Source organism: Marmota marmota, unplaced genomic scaffold, assembly GCF_001458135.2.
Source record: "Marmota marmota marmota unplaced genomic scaffold, marMar, whole genome shotgun sequence".
Lineage (NCBI taxonomy): Eukaryota > Metazoa > Chordata > Mammalia > Rodentia > Sciuridae > Marmota > Marmota marmota.
The window spans coordinates 18,108,619-18,125,871 of NW_026000005.1; the positions used below are offsets into that span (position 1 = coordinate 18,108,619).

At 34.9% G+C, this 17,253-nt stretch overlaps 1 long non-coding RNA gene across 2 annotated transcripts in view; it reads right to left on the minus strand.

Moving 5' to 3' along the window:
- The window catches only part of LOC125618169, a 154,357-nt gene extending 137,412 nt beyond the window's left edge, over positions 1-16,945 (minus strand). For both annotated transcript variants that reach the window (XR_007349426.1, XR_007349427.1), the window contains exon 1: positions 16,802-16,945. This is a non-coding gene — a long non-coding RNA (uncharacterized LOC125618169). The remainder of the gene's footprint in view (positions 1-16,801) is intronic.
- Between the last annotated feature and the right edge of the window lie 308 nt (positions 16,946-17,253).

Below are 17,253 nucleotides of genomic sequence, written 5' to 3' on the forward strand. Positions count from 1 at the left end.
AGGAGGTAGTGAAACCTTAAAGAGGTGGAGTTTGTGGGAGATCTTCCAGTCATTGGTGACATGCCCTTGGAGAGGATAGTGGGACCCCTGTCCTTAGTCTTCCTGTCTTTTTCTTCCTGGGCATGAGGTGAGTGATTTTGCAATATGCTTCTGCCATGGTGGGCTGCCTTGCCAAAGGCCTCGAAACAACAGGACCAATTGATCATGGGCTGAAACCTCCAAAATTGGGGGTCAAAATTAACCTTTCTTTTTTATGTTGATTATCTCAGATATTTGTTACAGTAACAGAAAGCTGACTCACACGGTGGATGATATATAGTTTTTGATCATGAAAACTTTTCATAAGTCTTTAAAGTACGAACATTCAAAAAATGTCTGTTTTCACATATTTATTTTATGTTATCATGAACAATACATCATGTAACATGACATGTAACAAAATAAACATTATAATTTTTTAAAAAATAATAACAAAAATTATATCCTAAGGCTAATGTACTGCTTCAATAACATCTCAAGACAAAATTATACTTAAGGTTTAAAATAACAAATAGTGGATATAAATTCTTATTTCAAATGATGTTTTTGAATGGTACACAAAATTGACCCTAAGTCTTCTCCTTTTGTTCATCCTTATCCCACAATGTGACTGGTGAGCTCATCAGAGGAAAAAGAGAAATGGCAATACTGTCTTTCACCTTTTGTGTGTTTCTGTTTACTTTTTTGCAACTCCTTCAGTCCAGTTTCTTTGCAATATTCTTTTTAAGTCTTTGCTCTTTTTGTGAGTGTTATTTTAGTTAAAATTTGATAATAAAATCTGTAAGTCCCCTTTTCTGAGTCCACTTATTTTTCAAACCACTAGAGTATGTGAAAGCTGATGAAGGGCATGAGTGCCTGTTGTTCATAATGGGTTTTCCATCAGAATATCTTGACTACTGGATGGCACCCACTACCCACCAAACAAGTACACCAGAGTCAGCCTAAATTTAAATACTAATAAAACTTTACTTCTTTCTTTTTTTTTTATGAATAGTAAAGATCAATGAATCCCTGATAGGTTTTTTTCTCTTCTGCTCATCTCACAAAGTTCATGAATCATTTTTGTGGATGCTGCTGCTTAGAAAATCCACAAAACCCCTTTAACCCACCATTACACACATTTCTGATACATGAGCCTGATAATTCATTTGTTGTCTAAATGTATTTCAGGAGGGCTAGACAATCCCTTGAAAACACAGTCCTCTGGGCTTTAATTACATTTTATAATATAATCAGATTATAAATTTCCAAATTTAGTTTAAAAAACAAAAATAAAAATAGGTTACACCATTTCTTAGCTGGAGTTATTATAATCAGTATTCTACATAAATAACATTCACCTTTATTTTCCTAAAAGTGGCTTTTTGAACTCAATTGATCTCCTGGATGTATCTTTTTTAGTTTAAAGTTCACCAATTCATATTTTGGATATATTTTAAAATCTAGGTTAATGCTGATATTAATTATCATATTTTCATTTGTTTTCCAATGAAAGAATTTTGGTATGTGTATATATAAAAATAAACTCAATTCAGTAAAATGTAGGGACTATATGGTAGCATGGGGTCATAAAAATAAACAAATTAACCAAGCAAATATGTACAATTATCTTTCATTCATCAATGTTTATGTCGTAGAAGTGGGTGTAATGGAAACATTTACAGATTCAGATTTCACATGCTGTTTGGCTGTGTAATCAGTGCAGCAAAGGAATTTTGAATGGAAGTATCACAATTCCCTGGGTTTTCATAAGGGTATGAACCAGGTTCCTAAATAAATGTTCAGAAATTTAATTTCTGGGACAGTTAGACTTTTATATTAATTCAGACATATCCAGAATGAAGAAGCTCATTTACTTGAATATACTTTCAAGGGTTTCAAGAAATCTCAATATTTAAATGGGTGGCAGGATTGAACATTTAGTCTCTGGAAGATGCTTTGTGACTTTAGGTGAAAAGAAATTACTCAAGTTTTAGAGTTCTAGTTCTCTTCTTCATTCTCTTAATTATTTCCTGTATAACTTAACAAAAGTGATTTTTATTAGTGATTTATTTTCCTATCTTTAAAGATTATTCTCACAGTCACAAGGGAGTAAAATCCCATAGTCTCATATTTGACTATATTTTAATACTTAGGAGGAGCATCTGTTTACATATAGGCAATTTTATCCAAAGAAAAAAATCAAAATCACAAAATTAGGTGAGTATCCCTTAACTTCATTGAATAAATTCGCTTTCTGATTCCATATCAATTTAAGATTTTGGAACAAAGAAAATTTTATGTGAAAATGAAGAAAGACAATGCCTTATATTCAGAATTCAACCAGTTTTAAAGCAAGCTGCTTTTCAGACTAAAGCATCACTACATCTTATCATGCTGCCCTAGTTCCAAAGGTATTTCATAGCATCTCCCCATCCATTAGGCAAAAACTATTGAATGCTCCATTATAAAGAATGAACATTTTTAACAGCTTTTACTTAAATTACCATGACAGGTACTACAGTGCAGTGTTGTTAATCTTTTCCTAAAAGCTTAATGTTGCTATTTAGTTGTTTACTAATAAATCAAAGAAAACATGTCTTGTCATTTTAACTTAGACATAGATGGATGAATCTTTAGTGTCTTTGGAGATGGAGAAAAGGTCCTACAAGAAAAGAAATAATTGTTTGCCTTAAAAAGAAAAAGTACACAGACATAGCTTCTCTCTCTCTCTCTCTCTCTCTCTCTCTGTCTCTGTCTCTCTCTCTCTCTCTCTCTCTCTCTCTCTCTCTCTCGCACACACACACACACAGTGCCATAAGTACCATAGTTAAATAAATTGATATTAGAAGAAATTACATACTTAAAAACACTGTCTACTATAAAGAAGTAGATACAAATATTACTCCACCTATTAATCATTTATCTTTGCATTCATTGTTTATTTGGGTCTCTTGTTTGCTGCTTCCTTTCAAGTCAACCAGAATAGAATACTTCTTGAAAACTTTGCAATTTTAAATCTTATGGCTTTCTAATCCCACTTCAGAGTTTTGTGTTCATTTTCTTTGGTGTTTATTTCATTAAAGTTTTAGACCAGACTATCCTTAATTTCCTGAAAGTTTATTTTTCTTAGTTTTAAAAAAAAAAAATTAGTCTGTTTGGTACTGATAATTTGGGATTGGAAATTACTACTAGGAAATAAATAATATTCACATTTAGGCTAGTTTTATTTTTGTATTCTTTTCCAGTGCTTTGTGGTAATTGATGCTGAATAAATATTTAATGAAATGGTTGGGTTAGTGAGTGAATGAAGCAAAAAAGGACAATTTTGGAGATGTGAGTTATGAGATATCACAAAATACTCAAACCTAGGTTTCCCTGAGTCCTCAATAAATATTCTTCTTTTTATTGTGGATGAAGCAGGACTAAAGACAATGTATTTCATATGAATATATACATATATATATATNATATATATATATATATATATATATATATATATATATATAAAGATTAAAAGAAGAATATTTGTCCAGAAGCCCAGATATAATTCTGTTTTTCCCTAAGAAGAAATAATTCTTTGAATTATTTTGTAGAGTTATAGACTGATAAAGTTTTGGCCTAATAATTACATAATAAGCTGGTGCCTTCCCAAGTTATTAAGCTTTTAGAGTAATTTTCTGTGTTTATTGGGTTTCATAAAATGTTAATGTTGGTTATGAACTATTCAAAGCCTCCAGGAATTTCAGCATTTCTCTGGTATTACTAACCAAAAAGATTTAAAAGTAAACACATTGAGCAGAATAAATGATAACAGGAATTAAATATTTTTATCATTTCCCAGTTTGCTGTCATTGTTAATGATGGCTTACTGATAGCCTCTTGACACGATTGGAGACTTGGCAAAATACAACTATACAAGCAATTTTTTTTAAAAAAGCACAAACTGTGTAAATTAGTTTATGACACAAAACTATTGATAAAACAATAAATTATCCAGTTTTATTGGTAAGAAAGTCATGACAATTAGAAACACTTTAGAAGTTTTGAGCTATCTTTTAAATTATCTAGCCCTCAGTTCTATAGGCCTTTCATGATCCAGGTCAGAAGGCAATGAGAGGCTTGGTCTCTCCTGACCTCTGACTCAAGAACTCAGGGGATGAAGTGAGATGGGGTTGGGTTGGGTGGTATGCTTCTTTTTGGGACACCAAAGAATTCATTATCTATGTCAATAAAGTGGTTTAGTAACATCTAGTCTGATTCAAGTTATAGAAGCCTAGGAAGAGTGTTCAAAAATAGAAATGATAGGGTGTCATGCTTAAAAAATGCTATAGGGTTCAAGAGGAAACACAAAATCTGTTGGTAATGAGCAGTGGGAAAAATCCAGGCTCAGTATGATCTTGAAAACAGCTAGGAAGATCATTAAAGGAACTCATAGAAAAGCATTTAAAGGAAAGTCCTTTACTTTTCCTTCAAACCTGACCCTCTAGGTCCTTTTCTGATAACTGCTGATGGTCACTTCAGTCTCCTTTTCATTATGGCTAGAAACATCACAAATTTTCTGCTTTCTTTTCTTCTCCCCCATTAATATAGCCCCAAATTTACCAGGGCCTGAAGAGTTAATGTGACGTATTCCTTCTTTTATTTATTCAGTCATTTCTTGTCCAGTCTTTCCCTCCAGTGCTTCTCTGTGTTCCAAAAATCTAGCCTCTAAAATACTGCAAGGTTAATCTCCTGAAGCACAAATCTGATAATGACCTTCTCTTGATGACTAAATAAAGAATACAGTGGTTCAAGCTATACTTAGCCTGATGTCAAGGCCCTTGTTGACTACTTGATCATGTTCAGACATTCTCAGTTTTCTCCTACTACTCTTCCATGCCTCTTTTAGCCATTAAGCTGGAAAGATCACCATTGACCAAACAACCCCAACATCTCCAATTATTTGGGGAATATTTTTCAGTCTGGAATGTCTGACATCTTGTTATGTGTTTGAATATTCATGTTTGTCAGGATCCATCTCAAACATCCTTTCTTTAATGGTGCCTATCTGATTCCTTTTGCTTAAATAAGTGACATTTTTCTCTCATTTAAGTGGTCAAGCTACAACTTCTATGGCATTTATTATTATTTACTTTTTACTATGAAGTCATTGTTATCCCATACCAACTCATCTCCCTGATTATAAACTGTTGAACTTTGTTTCTCAAAAGTAATGCTATTTAACACATGCCAAAAAAATAAGTGGATAAAATGTCCATGAGTATATTTCCCTATGATGTCATTTTGGTGTGGCTGACACAAGATAAATTTTCATAGTTGTTTTTCAAGGCTACAATAACATAATCAATAGAAAAGTACTTTAATGAATAGTATATAATTTCAGAAAAATCACCTGGGCAATGTCTAATTTTATTCATCTCACAATTTCAAAGACCCTTCTAAGCAGGGTGTGTTAAATGATTTGTAATTATTTTGTGTTTATTGCCACTTGCTACATTTAAAACTTTGATTCTTTATGTTTTTTGTTACACTTGTCTTAGCTTAGATTTTCTATTTGTGTATTTCATTATGAATTTCATCTACATATGGATCTTTCTTGCTAAAGTGGGTCACAAAGCATTTTGGGCTTTGTTTACAAAGAGCTTTATTCTAAGTATGATTTCAAAAGATAGAGATGATGAAATAGCATTTTAGGATCACAGAACAGTTTGAATAAAAGTAGACAAAAAAAAATGTTAGGTTGATGTGGAAGTTGATGTTTCTTGCTTGTTGCTTGCAAGTTAATTGTATCCATGCTTGACCAGGATAAAATAGCAAAAATACAGGTATTCAAGACCAGAAGACATATTAAAAAACTTGGACTTATAGGTGTCCACAGATGAGCAAATGAAAAAGTCTGTTGTGATGGGCCAAGTAAGAGATAATAAACTGGATAAGAAGGAGGGCTGGGTTTTGAAGATGTGGCAGAAGTAGACTATATAGAAAGGTGTTGGATCCTCAAATGCTGGCACCTCTTTCTGGTGATTCTAGTGTGGGTCATGAAAAGGATAAGGATAGCTGAGATGGGGAACAGAGGAAGAAAACTGTAGGGATAAATTCAGTTTCTGGCCCTTTGATCTGAAATATTGTGGACATTTCTATGGAGAGAATTGGAAATTTAGATGAGATTCAGGAGACAAGGGACTATAAATGTAGATGATAACATCATCATTTGATCTGAACATCAAAACCCAAAGAAAGGCCAGGTATGGTGGTGCTCACGTGTAATCCTAGCGGCTTGGGAGGCTGAGGCAGGAGGATCTCGAGTTCAAAGCCAGCCTGAGTAACTTAGGGAGGCCCTAAGCAACTCAGTGAGACCCTGTCTCTAAATAAATTACAAAAAGAGGGCTGGGGATGTGGCTCTGTGGCTAAGTGCCCCTGGGTTCAATTCCTGTACCAAAAAAACAACAAAACACCCAAGGAAAGGATAGAAGCAGACAGAGAATTTATAGCCATAGGAAAAGGAGTGGAACATAAAATCATAAAAAACAAGTGAAGGATGAGGAATTAATGATGGAAACTCAGAAGAAACACATGGGGTTACATTAGGGGTGGGAACAGCATGTTTTCCTGAGAAAATGTCTGAGGAACAAATCCGGACCACACCTTTTTAGGGAAATTAAGCCTTGAGGACAGCTAAGAAAATTCAGGTAGAATGGAAATAGAAAAAACATTTTGCAATGATACAGACATGGTAGGAAATGATGAGCAAATGGTTCCCTTTGCAAGATGTGTTAGGAGCCAGGTTACAAGGGAGTGGTCATGAATTCATGCTCTTACTTTTGTCTACAAATATCTCATGATGAAGTACTCAACTTTTCTTTTATACACCTAAAATTATTGTTATATATTATCTTTTAGCTGTTTTATTTTTAGGCAAAAAATGGGCCAGTTTGTTTTTGTTTAACCTCATAAAGCATAGTCTTGAAAACTTATGTGGTTTTGGGTTCTTTAAAGAGCCTCAAACCTTCCATACCTCATTTTGCCTGTGAGCTCATTGTAAGATATAGATTGATCAACTAAAGAACATTGTGAGACCATTTTTCCTTACCTGCCACCAGTTACAGAATTCTAGTAAGATATTTATTTGCCTTAAAGCCTGTAGTACTTTGTGGAAGGTTCATATTTGGTGTCAACTAACTTTCTTTTGACCTCTGCTCACATTCTAACACCTTTCACAGGTTCTCTAAGAGCACATCAAGCATGGAGAATTGTTTGCAATGGATCCTGAAAATGAGTTTAGTCTTAATCAACTTAATAGCTCTTTTTAATGTGGCATGGTATAACCTAAATGTGTACCTATAAAACCATCTAATTTAGAGATGGATTAGTCATTGAACTGGTCAAGTTAATAAAAACACAATTAAAGCTAACTTGGTCTCTTATTCAAACCTTCCATGAATCATAAAACAAGAGGCCAAGTGAATTTGAATTCTACTTTTTCTTTTTAAACTCAAGCATTTAGAACGGACTATTCTTTCCTGCTATGTGTGTACACACGTGCACATACTAGTTGTCCATACTCTTGGGTACTAGAGCACTTTTGTTCATTGTCTCTTATTTCATTCTCAATCCAGAGTTATTTTTCGTTATATGCATATCATCTTTCCTTCATTGTAAACTTCATTAGAGTCTAGGTCAGTATCTTACTTTCTCTGTGGCCTGTACAACAATCAACCTCATGCTTTGACCCAAGAATATAATTAAAAATGAGTTGTTAAAAAATTAACCCAATTAATATCTAACAGGGGAAAATTACAGTCTCTATTTTGTATGATTGATTGAGATTCCTTACATCCTTGGGGTTGCTTCTGAGTTGTCCTTGTTATCTTTTTACCTGTATCTAATATACTGTCTTGCTCATGGTAGGTGAATTCATAATACAACATGTAATTCTTTCATGTGAAGCACTGTGTGTGGCACTGGGGTGGCCAAAAGGAGAAGATGTAATCACTTTGGGGTCAATTCAAGGGGTAGGACCAGTTCATTTTCTTGAAAAGATGTTTGGGTACAATGGGAGCAGTAGGATTATAAGGCATGTAGTGGAGGTACAGTTATCAAATGCAAAGATGTTAGGGATCTTGAAAGCCAGCCTAAGTGAGGACCTAATATGCAGATGAAAAATACTTAATTTGATCAAACTTTTAAAATATTTCGTGTTTGTTCATTTCCAAATAGTTTCACATGTAGACTGCAGAAGAGACTGGAATATTGGCTCACTCCACTTCTATTCTTTTAAGGTAACCTTGAGTTTCAGTTGATCATTTGGCCACCTGAAATAAAAGTCTGTTTCTCACCCTATTACATTTAGGTATGAGCATGTGACAAAATTCTGACTTATAAGATGTGAGTGGAGTTTTTCAGCATTTTGGGAAAGCTAAAGGATTCTGCTTTGGTTGAAAGGGTCCAGTCTTTGGTCCTTCTGTCTTCATTGTGTTTATTATACCTACATGATGGCTAGAGCATCAGAAGCCATCTTGGACTGTGAAGTGATCACATAATACCCATACACTGAATGCTGAAGCAAAAAATAATAATAATAATAATCTAGGTCCCTAATGGAGCTGCCTTGCCAGCTCTAAGCTGTTGGTTTCATGACTTTCTTACATAAGAGAGAAAAACCTGTATTGTGTAAATTTCATTGGTTTTAGAATTTCACATGAATATGCCCAAGTCCAATCCTAACTAGTACAAGGGCTATTGAAAACATTTTATTTTAATCTTCTTTGGGACATAGAACTATATTATAGGCATACTAGGTCCTCTTAAGGCATTAACACATGCTTTGATTTCTTGGCAGTTTAAACAAGCTGAGCAAGGATATTATCATTTACAAGATTGTTGACTCTTGCTACAGAAAAAGTTTTCAAAATAAAATATCTTTTCTTAGTTTTTGAATGTAAGCTGTATCTTATAAAGGAAGGTTACATATACAGTAAAGAATGGGTCTCAGGGTCCTGCACCAGTGCTGTGACATGGATAAGGCATCTTCTCATCTGAGAAAAAGGGGTTGTATTCTACTGCCTGGCTGATTGTGAATATTAAATGATTAAATGAGGTAACATAAGAAGTAACATATGTTAGTTCTTATTTCCCCCTTTTCTTTTACTAAGAACAAGAAATTGGAAAATTATGAAATAAGCCAGGCTGCTTCAGATAATTAAAAGAAACAGTTTGCCTGAGCATTGCTATTGATATCTTTCTTGGTATTAGCATTGCACTTAAGGTCAAAAGTCACATTCTTGAACTTTTGAAATATTCTTGTTTACTTGCCTTCTATACTATATATAAAAATTTTGTTTTGAAATTATTACTAAAAAGATATCCTTTAGTTATCATGCACATAGAAACTGATCATTTTTCTTTTTTCTTAAAATTTAGGATGATTCAATGTCAGTACTTTAAGGCTCTTCTTAACGGGTTGTCATTAATACTGATTACTGTTTTCTTAACTAGCTTCCTCATCTGATTCCATATGGAATTGTAAATGGTATAGCTGATTTATTGGTATTTAACTTTGAAATAATATATATTATGTTCCTGTGAAATTTTAATTATCATCTTATGATAGCCCAATTTTATGATTCTAACATAAATATAAACAATGTCTTTTTAGATGTATTTCTAGAAGTGTTCAGAAGTACGTTTTTCTTAAGATTTAAATTCATATGGCTATCAATATATAACAGGTGGTAGTAGAGAATACAGCCATACTAAATTCATTGTTTTCATCATATATTTAATATTTTGAAATTAACTAATTAATTTTTATAAATAAGGAAAGTAGAGCAGAGTCTGGTACAGATTAGAAAAATAGAGGATGATATGAATAATTAACATATGGGTTTCAGAAGAGCTCTTCATTAATCATTAGCAACTGTTATAAATATTTTAGATTTTTATTAAAAATCTGATGCCAAACATTTTATAATTTGCATGTTGAGGAGTGAGAGTGGTACTCAGGCAATGGTTCATAAAATGAATTCAGAATCAGCTAGAATTTCAGAACTGAACATATAAAGTTTTGTTCACTTAATCAAATAGTGGATTTTATCATGTAAATAATTGTTTCAGGTAAGTGGATCATTTCTGAAATCTTGGTTTGATTTTTGTTGTAAATATATTGTAAGCTCTCTACAAAATATAGATTAACGTGGTATGTTAATTTTTTTTTCAAAAAATTGTCATAAAAGTATCTAAGTTATACTTATTTGAATCTTACTGTTAAACAATCAGAAGGTGATATCATGAAAAATATCAAAATCATTATAGGGTAATTATAAAGAAAGTCTTTGGAGAACAGTTGCTCCCAGGATAAAGAGAAATATCAACATGGCTTGCCCACTTCTCTTACTTCCTCTCATACTGTATTCAACCATCCTGTATTCCTTATGCTTGCTCTAAGCCATGATGCTTTCACTTTTTCTTGGTATTGCAAATGGTGGTCCCTATGGCCATAAAAGCCCTTCTCCTATCTTTCATTCTACCTTCTCTTGTTGGTTACATCTCATGCTCCTTAGTGTCAGCTAAGAGGTTTCTTCCTCTGCAAGACTTGCCTGATTATCCCTCTAGCTCAGATTAGGAGTCCTGGTTTTGTGTCTTCAAAGTGCCCCATGTTTTCCTACTATAGCAACTACTATGCCTTCTCTACTGTAACTGTCCTATAAATCCACCATATCCCTCCCCATCCCAGAGTGATATTAATAGGCTGGGCTTTTTGGAGATCATTATATCATACATGTGATTACTCCCCTTATAAAAGCAGCCTGAAACATCTTGTTGGTCCATTTTATCATGTGAGGGTACAGTGAAAAATGCCACCTATGAAATAGAGAACAAGCTTTCACTAGACACCAAATCTACTGGCAGTTCACTCTTGGACTTATCAGCTTCCAGTTCTGTGAGAAACAAATTTTTCTTGTTTATAAGCTACCCAGTTTATGGCATTTTCTGTTATAGCAGCTTGAACAGATTAGGATGCAAAGTCAATGTACAAATCTGTCAGGATGCTGACACTTATTAAGCTATCAATAAACACAATGAATGAATGAAAGTGAAGAAAATGGGACATCTTTAGCTTAAAAGCATAATTGAATGTAAAATACTAGCTCTGAACACATTTGTTCCCTGTTATTGAACTGGACTGCAACAAGGCCAATTCAATTGTGATTACCTTTAAGAATAAGTGCAAGATATTGTTTGAATTCTTTAGTTACAGTTTTGGTGCCAATTGTGAAGATGACTGATGATCAGAATGACATTCACATAGCATTATGCTTAGGCTGTTCCATTTAAATTAAAAAAAAAAAAGATATATTAAAAGTATATAGGCACCAGCTCTGGGTCCTGGCTCCTCTCTGGAATAGTCTACTATCTCCTGTTCTCTCTCTTAAATAAAACTTGTTGGGAAAAAAAGTATATGATTTATCAAGATCAGCACAACTAAATTACAAACATTAATTCAAATAGTTTTTAATGAATGACCAGATATTTAAAAAATAAGATGTAAAGAAGAAGTTCATAGCAGAAAAATTTACATTATTTAAGAATTCAATTAAAAAAATAAACCTTTGATTCAAATGTATGATATATCAAGGTCATTGATCTGTCATGTGTAACTAATTAAAACAAATTAAAAAAATTTGAAAACACACACACACACACACACACAATAAACTTATCTCAGCATTACCTCCATTTTGTATTTCAGATTTATAGATGTTTAATTACACTTAAAGTTGAGGCACATGTAGGAGACTAAACATACCACAAAGAAATTGCTAGACTTTCTTTTCAAAGTCTAAAGTAGCTTTTCCCTCCTTTCTATATTTATCCTTCAACAGTAATAATAAAATAAGGTGGAAGAGTTGAACCATGTAATCACTCCTCCCTGGCTCCATTTAAGCAACCCTCTCATCTAGGCCTGTCTCCAGCCCAGAAGCAGGCTGGGCACATTTTCAGGCTGCCAGGCCATCAGGTGGAACACTGAAGTGGTAAGGCCACCAAAGGTGACAACCAAGTACAATGCATAAAATCTGTAGTTGGGAATCCACACACATCCCTAAGACTTTTTGTGTTTGTTAAGAAATCTGGAGGCAACCTTTCATCTCATTTGTTTTTACTTTATTTCCCTTTCACTTTGTCCTTCTGCCACCTGACTGTCCATATTTCCTTTGCATTTTCTGTTACTTTCTCTTCATTTTTATTCCCCCAAAGTCTGCCTGACCCACAGCACACTATTGCTCTGTAGTGAGTGATGTATCACTGTCAAGAGCCATCCATGAACTAAATCTGCATGGAAGCCCATTGAATAGGAAAATCTTATATTTGGGAACTTCTAGTGGCAATCCTGCTGATAAGATTGCCCAGATACCTGTCAGTCCTTTTCAGCTCTCTCAGGTCCCACATAGCACTGGAGATGGGGTGACCTGTTGTAGCCACACAGCCTTTCAGAGATGAATATAGCCTGCCAAGATGCCAATCAACCTGTTGACTGCAAAACATCATGAAGCAAGACTCCACTCCTGAAATCTTATCCCCATCTTTGATGTACGTCCTTAAATAAGACCATTGGAGCCATTTTGTAGTTGTTCTGTTTCAGCTCCTACCAGGACTAGAAGATGCTATCAGGCGCTCTGCTTTTAAAAACTATTCTTTGACTCTGTCTTTTATTTCTTCACTAATTATTTCAGACTCTATTTTTCTCAGGAGGCTTATTGCCTCCTGAGCAGGAAAAATTACCCTGGCAAGGCGCTGGCCGCCTCATCATATATCACTACTGCCTAAAAGAAATAATGAACAAAGTGATCTATAGTAGATTACAATAACAATAGTTAATAACATTATATTTCGTACTTAGCAATTGCTAAGAGAGTAGATTTTAAATGTTCTCACCATAAAATATGGTATGTTTATGAGATAATACATATGTTAATTAGTTTGACTTAGCAGTTCCACAATCCTAAATATATGAAAATGTCATGTATACCATAAGTATATACACATTTTTATTTGTCAATTAAAATTTTAAAAAGAGGAAGAACAACCTACCATCTATGGGCTGTAGAGTTGATGACAGAGTCTGTAGCCAGGGATCTTAAGAATGATTTCAGAAAAAAGAAATAAATCAATTCAAATAAAGAAATATTTCTATTGATTTCTCCCTCCTACTTGCTCACTGCTATGTATTTTGTTCTGAGAAACTGCTCCTTGGGTCAAGAGAGCCTTGGGCCAGACAAGCTGCTGCAGAGCATGGGTAGAGTGGACAGTAGTGACTGCTTTAGGGAACATAGCTCTGGGGCAGTGCATACCAGTCTGGTAAGAAAGTTTGAGGTGAAAAATTGGACAGCCACCAGGGAGAGAGGTTTGGGGCATGTTCACAGCAGTCCTTGCATGGCGAAGTGGTGCAAAAAGAATGGTTCCCTCCAATTATTTTATAAATCTAGAGTTGGGAAGGAAAGCCTTGGAGTGTATTCAGTCATCTGCTGCCTCCGCCTGGGCACTCTTCACTCAGATTTACCATGCTTTACCCCAGTCCCAGGAACAGCATCTTTGGCTCCAGTGCACAGAGGGATATCGGAGGAATTGCTTCAAGGGCTGAATATTGTGTCTCTGTCTGTGATATAACAAAGAAGCCTACTGATTGCCCTGTTCCTAATCCCTCATACCAGCTATTTGGCTTCATTTATTATTGCATGCTACACCATGTTTTAGTTATGTGAATTCTGACATTTTAGCTGGAAACAGGGAGTGACAATAGAGGGAAGGAAGAAAGGAGAGGAGGATGTAAGGGAGAGATGGGAAGAGGAGGGATAAGGACAGGATAAAAGGAAGGAGAGAAAGAAGGAGAAGGGAGAGAGAGAGAGAGAGAGAGAGAGAGAGAAAGAGAGACCATAATGTCAGGAAAATAGTAAAACAAAGGGCACTTTTCATATTTCCTCATCTAAAAAATTAAGTGTTTATGAGCATGTAGATAATATTTTAAAATGCAGTTCTTAAACATTTTAATTCTCCCTGAAATTTTCTTTTTCTTCAAGAAAAAAGTATTTAATTCCTTTAATACAGCGAAAAAGGCACTATATCTAAATAAACAGTAGACACTAGGAAAGGATAGCTATTAAACAAGTATCTTCATATTCCTCCAAGAGGATATTAAAATGGCACAACTGGCTTGTAAGCATTCCATTCTTTATTTTTTTAGTGAGTCTAATAGAAGAATTATGTTTCTCACTCAAAAAAATGTCATGGCGGTCTAGTATATTTGTTGTTCAGCATGATCCTTGAAAGCCCTTATTGCCCTTCTTTCCTGAAGGTTTTTCTTTTTCTTTTCTTTCTTTCTTCCATTCTTTTTTTTTTTAATAGACAGCTCCTCCCTGCCACTGTATTAGCTCCTTCTGCTTCTCCAGCTCTTTGGGCACTGGGGTAGAGGAGGGGCCAGGGGACTGCAGTGATACAGGGAAGTGTTGCTCTGACTAGACCTGTACAGGTTCTGTAGTTTGTTTCTGGTTCTTCCAATTGTATCTGTACATGGTTGGGAAATAAGCTTGTGTTTGACAAATGAAAGAGATCCACTCCCATTGAAAACTTTGACACATCAGATGAGGTTGACAAATTCTATGGTCCTTTTTCCTTTTTCATCACCACCTACTGGAAATGGAGCTATTCAGAGACATGATCATCACTAGGACTTTTTCTTAGTGAACACTCATTATGGTGTGCCTATTAAGGAGGTATTATGAGGCCTGTTTGGAACATGGCCACAAGAGGCAAATTTAGGTCAGATGTATTATAGATAGGATCCTATTTTTAAAAAACATAAACTCAGACTGAGTTAAGTAAATCAAAAAGGCACTATATCTTGAGTAATGGAATACAGAGTAAGATGCTGCCTTGCAATGGCATTCAACAACACCTCTTATTGCTGTTATTTTTGTTTTGCCAATGGCCACAAGGAATGACTTCTCTGGTGACTGGCATAAGACCCAACAGGTCCTCGAATTTCTCTTAATTCTAGTTGGACATCTTTCATTTCTAAAGGACTAACAGAAATATCACCGTGCCTCACATTGCTCTTGATCTGAGCCACCACTTTCCAATTCTGCCATCACCTCAGACCTCAACTTCCCCCACTGTATGTTCTTCCCTCACTATCACACCCCATTCTCAGCCCCTCTCCTTGTCTAGTGGACATCCAGTGACTCACAGACTCCCAGACTCCCTGAACTTTTACTCTGAAGACAACTTCAACTCTTTGTCTTGATTGAAAATTGGTTATTTTCCATAAGAATACCACTTTCTCTTTGTCCCACTGAAGCATGTCCTCAGAGTCACAGGGACATGAAAGGTGAATACCTTTCAGTAGTGTTTATTCACACTTTATCCATCTCACTCCTGTACAATCTGTAGCTACTCTAAACTTCAAGTCCTAATATATCACATTCCCACCATCTCCTCTCACAAACCCACCAACTTTCTTGCTATTTTCTCTTGTTTACTGGATATTAATGTCAGACTCCAACATTTAACCACATTGCCGGGCTATTTAAACACTCATGGGGTGGCCACGATGACTTCTTTTAACAGCTATTCCTTTCTTAGGGCTCCTTGGTAAAAGGAAGGCCAGTTTCTGAGCTCATAGTTTCTTGACAGTCTCATTTCTTATGTTTTCTCCTTGGTTATTTGCTCCCGCATGGCATCATGGACTTCATCATCAAATGTGCAGCATCTCCTAGTTATTCATTTTAATCATTTTACTCTGATATCAACTCATCTCCTCCTCCCTTGCAGTTACTCAATTCTGCATAATTTCCTAAAGACTTCCAGTGCATTATCCACATCATTTTATCTTTGTTTATTAAACCTATTTTCATAGGGCAACATTATGATCTCTGACATTCTCAACTCTTTGAACATCTCTTTTGCCAGTAAACTCAGCTGGAAAATCTCCAGCCATATAAAAACCCACTCATTTGATTGCTCTGTGCCTGAATAATGATGGGAAAAAAAATCACACAACTGGTATGCCTAGGTTTTACTCTAAATTCATGATCACAATTAACATTTTTTCTTTCTCTAAATTTCCACTCCCCTACCAACAGACACGGAGATGTTTACATAGCCTTATTCCTATTAATGAAAAAAAAAAGTAAGCCATGTTATTGGTATTCCATTTTCTCTTAACAGTAAATTTACAAATTTTACATCTGATCTATTTTCTATTTTCCTCTATTAAAATGAAAGAAGTATCCCTATACCTATCACAGATAAATTGTTCCTCTTGTCCTATAGGGCATACCCCCTTCTCAACTTGCCAAATATTTTTCTACTTCATTTATCCCATCTTGCTGTTATAGCAAATAATTTCTTATAGAGTAAATAATTTCTACCAGTATTAAAACATATTCTAGAGTTTCTCTTCCTGATAACACCTACCGCCTATTCCATGAAAACCAAATAAATCTATATTTTTGGTCTTCACATTCTATATAGCTACTAACTTACCTCTGAACATAGATGAACTCCTCAGAGTTTCTATACTAGCTATCTGCCTCATTGTTGCTCTCTTCCCTTTGTAATTCAAAAAGGCTTTTGACTTCACCAATCAATTGAAAATTGATCTTATAAAGGTCACTATAAACTTTCTTTTTGTCAAATCTATCAAAACCTGTAATTTTTATATTCATCTTAACCTTTTAGCAGCATTCAACAGAGTTGACTGATCTCCCCCTATTGAAACACTCACCTTTTCTGGTTTCACTGACCCTGCAATCTATGGGTCTTTCTCTCGTTTCTCTGGCTTTTTCTCGTTTCTCTTTTCTTTTTCAGTTTCCTCTACTGGTTCCTCCTCCAACTGACTAGTAAATTTCAGAGCTCACTTGGGTTTGCTGTCTCTTCTCTTTATATCCTCTTGGGAAGCTTGTCCCTTTCATGATTTTAAATACCACCCATATGCCAACGCCTCCTAAGTTTCTATCTCCGGCCTAGCTTCTCCTTAACTCCAGACTCACATATTTTCCCCATGTCTACTTGTATACCTTACAGACATCTTCAACAAAATATACTTCAAACTGAAGTCGTGATCTTCTTAACCCAATTGCTTCTCTAACATGTTCGTCTTCCACTTTTCCTCTTATGAAATAAGAGAATCATGCTTGACTTTTTTGTTTCTCTTCATTTCTACCATCAAGTCCTATT